The sequence below is a fragment of the Rhinoraja longicauda genome, chromosome 19 (assembly GCF_053455715.1).
Source record: "Rhinoraja longicauda isolate Sanriku21f chromosome 19, sRhiLon1.1, whole genome shotgun sequence".
In the NCBI taxonomy this organism is placed as follows: domain Eukaryota; kingdom Metazoa; phylum Chordata; class Chondrichthyes; order Rajiformes; family Arhynchobatidae; genus Rhinoraja; species Rhinoraja longicauda.
The window spans coordinates 33,656,510-33,662,714 of record NC_135971.1 but is presented as its reverse complement, the minus strand read 5'-3'; positions in this window follow the sequence as shown (position 1 = coordinate 33,662,714).

Below are 6,205 nucleotides of genomic sequence, written 5' to 3'. Positions count from 1 at the left end.
CATCCATCCACATCCCCCTGATGGCTACAATGCTGAAACCTCCAGTCTTACACTGCTCAGCCTTTCATCAAAGCTGGAACAAAACAACACAGCAACAGGTCTTAAAAGTCTGAAGAAGGATCTCGACCCGAAACAATAGACAATAGACAATAGACAATAGGTGCAGGAGTAGGCCATTCAGCCCTTCGAGCCAGCACCGCCATTCAATGCGATCATGGCTGATCACTCTCAATCAGTACCCCGTTCCTGCCTTCTCCCCATACCCCCTCACTCCGCTATCCTTAAGAGCTCTATCCAGCTCTCTCTTGAAAGCATCCAACGAACTGGCCTCCACTGCCTTCTGAGGCAGAGAATTCCACACCTTCACCACCCTCTGACTGAAAAAGTTCTTCCTCATCTCCGTTCTAAATGGCCTACCCCTTATTCTTAAACTGTGGCCCCTTGTTCTGGACTCCCCCAACATTGGGAACATGTTATCTGCCTCTAATGTGTCCAATCCCCTAATTATCTTATATGTTTCAATAAGATCCCCCCTCATCCTTCTAAATTCCAGTGTATACAAGCCCAATCGCTCCAGCCTTTCAACATACGACAGTCCCGCCATTCCGGGAATTAATCTAGTGAACCTACGCTGCACGCCCTCCATAGCAAGAATATCCTTCCTCAAATTTGGAGACCAAAACTGCACACAGTACTCCAGGTGCGGTCTCACCAGGGCCCGGTACAACTGTAGAAGGACCTCTTTGCTCCTATACTCAACTCCTCTTGTTACGAAGGCCAACATTCCATTGGCTTTCTTCACTGCCTGCTGAACCTGCATGCTTCCTTTCATTGACTGATGCACTAGGACACCCAGATCTCGTTGAACTCCCCCTCCTCCTAACTTGACACCATTCAGATAATAATCTGCCTTTCTATTCTTACTTCCAAAGTGAATAACCTCACACTTATCTACATTAAACTGCATCTGCCATGTATCCGCCCACTCACACAACCTGTCCAGGTCACCCTGCAGCCTTATTGCATCTTCCTCACAATTCACACTACCCCCCAACTTAGTATCATCTGCAAATTTGCTAATGGTACTTTTAATCCCTTCGTCTAAGTCATTAATGTATATCGTAAATAGCTGGGGTCCCAGCACCGAACCTTGCGGTACCCCACTGGTCACTGCCTGCCATTCCGAAAGGGACCCATTTATCCCCACTCTTTGCTTTCTGTCTGTTAACCAATTTTCTATCCATGTCAGTACCCTACCCCCAATACCATGTGCCCTAATTTTGCCCACTAATCTCCTATGTGGGACCTTGTCGAAGGCTTTCTGAAAGTCGAGGTACACCACATCCACTGACTCTCCCTTGTCAATTTTCCTAGTTACATCCTCAAAAAATTCCAGTAGATTTGTCAAGCATGATTTCCCCTTCGTAAATCCATGCTGACTCGGAACGATCCCGTTACTGCTATCCAAATGCTCAGCAATTTCGTCTTTTATAATTGACTCCAGCATTTTCCCCACCACTGATGTCAGACTAACTGGTCTATAATTACCCGTTTTCTCTCTCCCTCCTTTCTTAAAAAGTGGGATAACATTTGCTATTCTCCAATCCACAGGAACTGATCCTGAATCTATAGAACATTGAAAAATGATCTCCAATGCTTCCACTATTTCTAGAGCCACCTCCTTAAGTACTCTGGGATGCAGACCATCAGGCCCTGGGGATTTATCAGCCTTCAGTCCCATCAGTCTACCCAAAACCATTTCCTGCCTAATGTGGATTTCCTTCAGTTCCTCCATCACCCTAGGTTCTCCGGCCCCTAGAACATTTGGGAGATTGTGTGTATCTTCCTCAGTGAAGACAGATCCAAAGTAACGGTTTAACTCGTCTGCCATTTCTTTGTTCCCCATAATAAATTCCCCTGCTGCCTGTCCCGCTGAGATGCTCCGTCATTTTGTGTCTATCTTCAGTGTGAACCAACAGCAGGCCCTTCGGTTCACCGTGTCTGTGCCGATGAGGATCTAATCTGTACATCTTCCTGCACCTCGTCTATATCCCCTCAAATCTCTAACTGTTTATGTGCCTTTTGAAATGTGTCCTCAGTCTTGCTGTTTATTTGCTTCCATCGCTTTCCCTGCAGTACATGTGATAGTAATAAACCAAAACTGAAATCCACATAAAACTCTTTTAAACTTGTCTCCTCTCACCTTAAAGCTATGGTGTGTACCCCAAGAACATACAACAGAACAGCACAGGAGGAGGACCTTTAACCCACAATATCTGTGCTGAACGAAATGAGCTAATCTCCACTGCCTACACATGATCCATATCCCTCCATCCCCTGCATATCCATGTGCCAATCTTAAACTCTCTTAAGTACTGCTATATTCACTGGAATTTAGAAGGATGAGAGGGGATCTTATAAAAACACAACATTTTTAAGGGATTGAACAGGCTAGATGCAGGAAAAATGTTCCCGGTGTTGGGGGAGTCCAGAACCAGCGGTCACAATTTAAAGAATAAGGGTGGGCCATTTAGGACTGAGATGAGGAAAAGCTTTTTCACCCAGAGAGTTGCGAATCTGTTAAGTTCTCTGCCACAGAAGGCAGTGGAGGCCAATTCACAGGATGTATTCAAGAGAGAGTTAGACATAGCTCTACAGGCTAATGGGATATGGGGAGAAAGCACGAATGGGCTACTGATTCTGGATGTTCTGATTCTCCCTCAATAGCAAGAATGGCCTTCCTCAATTTAGGAGACCAGGTGCGGTCTCACCAGGGCCCTGTATAACTGTAGTATGACCTCCGTGCTCCTATACTCAATTCCTTTCGCTATGAAGGCCAACATGCCATTAGCTTTCTTCACTGTCTTTTGTACCTGCATGCTTACTTTCAATGACTGATGTACAAGGATCCTAGGTCTTGTTGCAACTCCCCTTTTCCCAATCTGACACCATTCAGATAATAATCTGCCTTCTTGTTCTTGCCACCAAAGTGGATAACCTCACATATATCCACATTATACTGCATCTGCCATGAATCTGTCCACTTACCCAACCTGTCCAAGTCATCCTGCAGCCTCATAGCATCCTCCGCACAGCTCACACTGCCACCCAGCTTCGTGTCTCCACAAACTCGGAGATGTTATATTTAATTCCTTCGTCCAAATCAGGGGCCTCCAAACTTTTCAGCATGAGGGCCACATTATATATTTGGCACATTTTTGCGGGCCGTAGGAAAAAATAAAGAAGTGAGTTTAAAATATATTTCATGAGTTTAGTTTAGACTAGGTTAGGCTGCAGGAACTCAGCGGGTCAGGCAGCATCATGATGCTGAGTTACTCCAGCATCTTGTGTCTATCTTTAGCATAAACAAGCACCTGCAGTTCCTCTTTATTATATCATTCTGTTAAACCTCCTCTGCACCCTTTCTAAAGCCTCCACATGCCTTCTGTAATGGGACAACCAGAACTGCTTGCAATACTCCACGCCGATCATCAATCACCACTTATTCTATGTTCATGACCGACACACTTGGGATATTTATGGAAGCCAATTAACCTGCAAACCTGCCCGCCTTTAGAATGTGGGAGGAAACTGGAGCACCCGGAGAAAGCTCACGCGGTCACGGGGAGAACGTACAAAACTCCCTACAGACTGTACCTGTAGCCACGATCAAACCCGGATCTCTGGTGCTAGACTCAATGGGCCGAAAGGCCTGTTTCCGCACTGTATCTCTAAAGTCTACCGCTGCACCACTCTGGAATTCACAGAGGCCAATTATTCTGCACAACTGCACACCTTTGGATGTGAGAGAAAACCTATGTGACAACATTCCACCCAGATAGCTCCCAAGGTCAGGATCAAACCCAGGTCTCTGATACCGTGAGGCAGCAGCTTGAAGGCATTTCAATAAAGGGGTAAAAAGTTATGGGTATAGGCAGGAATGTGGAATTAAGCTTACAAGCACATCAGCCGTGATCAGCCATGATCAAGTTGAATTGAGTCGAGTTTATTGTCATATGCACAAGTATGGTGAGGTACAGCTTGCATCACTTACACTCAGACACACTAAATCATAAATCATAGATAATCTACACACATTCTACACGACAGTTAAAAGAAAGAAGAAAAAAAAACAAAGTATTAATGCAAAACACAATTAGAAAAACAACTCCATGGGAGAACAATTATGGTCTGTGGTGTTCCATTGTTGAGGTCTGATTAAGTCAGTTAAAGAGCCTGATGGTTGCAGGGAAGTAGCTGTTCCTGAATCTACTGGTGTGGGACTTCAGGCATCTGTACCCCCTGCCCGATGGGAAAGTACCTGTTCCTGAATCTACTGGTGTGGGACGTCAGGCATCTGTACCCCCTGCCCGATGGTAGCATCTTTGTTAGATGTGTTGCATGGAGGGCAGGGCTGTACCCATGATGGACTGGCCTGACTCCACCACTCTCTGCTGTGCCTTGCGTTCCTGTGGATTGTAATTGCCGGACCAGGCCACGATGCAATCTATTGTATCCTGATTCACTGTACCTCGGTGAAACTGAACTGAACTGCACTGAGGAGAATTTCTACAGTGCATATATATATACGTTTTGATACAAGGAACTAAATTTACCGGACCCTGGAGAAAAACACACAGTGCTGGAGTAGTCTAGTGGGTCAGGCAGCATCTGTAGACTGAGTGGATAGATGGATGATGCTTCGGGTTGGGAATTATGAAGAGTCCCGATCCAAAACACCACCTCTTTCTTCCGTCCATAGGTGTTGCCTGACCTGCTGAGTTACTCCGCATTTTGAGTTTTGTATAGGTTTGTCAGAGTATTTGGTGACATGCTGAATCTCTTTAAATCTCAAGAAAATGTCACTGCTTTCATCTGCGTGCTGGGCTTTTGTAAAGTTCAGTGGGCCGAGCAGCCTATTTGCCCCGAATCTCTCGAGGCCCAAGGGGAGTCTGGCCTTAATGTGCACTGGGTAGGGATGGAACAATGCAAATGCAAAATCACATACACACACACAATGATACAACTCCTTCATTGAACACTTGCACTCAGTCCATCAAAGCCTTCTGGATCTCCCGATTGCTAACCATTTTAACGCCCCTTCCCATTCCAAACCTGACCTCGGCACAAAACATCACCTAATCCTTTTCTCCAGAAATGCCGCCTGACCCGATGAGTTACTCCAGCATTTTGTGTCTGTCTTCAATCCAAAACTGACCTTTCCATCTGGGGCCTCCTCCATTGCCAGAGTGGGGCAATTTGCAAACTGGAGTAGCTCCTCATATTCCATTTTGATAGCTTAAAACCCAACAATATGAACATTAAATTCTCCAGTTTTAAGCACCCTCCCGCTCCCCCCCCCGCCCCCTCAATTTCCAGTAACCCCACCCCCAGTGTGCATTCATTACTTCCACCATCCTGACCCACTTTCCCCCTCTCCCCTTCCATCTATACCCCTCTCTCCGGCTTTACATTTCACTCATTTTCCCTGACACCCTTTTGTCTACTTTTCATCTCTTGCCTTTGTTCAGCCATTTGCCAATCTACCCCCCCCCCCCCAGCTCACTCACCTGTATCCACCTATCACTTGCCAGGCTTTGTCCTGCCCCCACATCTCTCTTATTTCAGCTTCCCCCCCCCACTACAGTAATAAGTCGGAAGTAAGATCCCGACCCAAAACATCTGCCTGAGTTCCTCCAGCACTTTGTATTTCACTCCAGCTTGTGCCTCCAGCGATTTACTGAATCTGTACCAATCATTTACACGAATCTCATTTTATTCTCCCCAACTTGCCTCGACTCCAGCAAACACTCGCACTACATTTTAAGTGATTTATTTTTTCCCCTTCAGGGATTTCCCCCCCCCCCCAAATAGAGGAGATTCGGTATATGGACAAATACTCTTGAATGTCTACACGTGTACAGTAGCGAGCATATTGACCAGTTGCATCACGGCCTGGTTCGGCAACTCGAACGCCCGGGAATGATGGAGATTACAAAAAGTGTCAGACACTACCCAGTCCCAGTCCCCCTCCCTGCCATGGAAGGTGATTCTGCCTCAAAAAGGCAGCCAGCATCATCGAGCACCCACACCACCCTGGCTACGCTCTTATTTCCCCCCTGCCATCGGAAGAAGTTAATTATGGGTGTCTGAAAACTGCAAACGTTCAGGTTCAGGAGAAGCTGCTTCCCAACAAACACGAGGC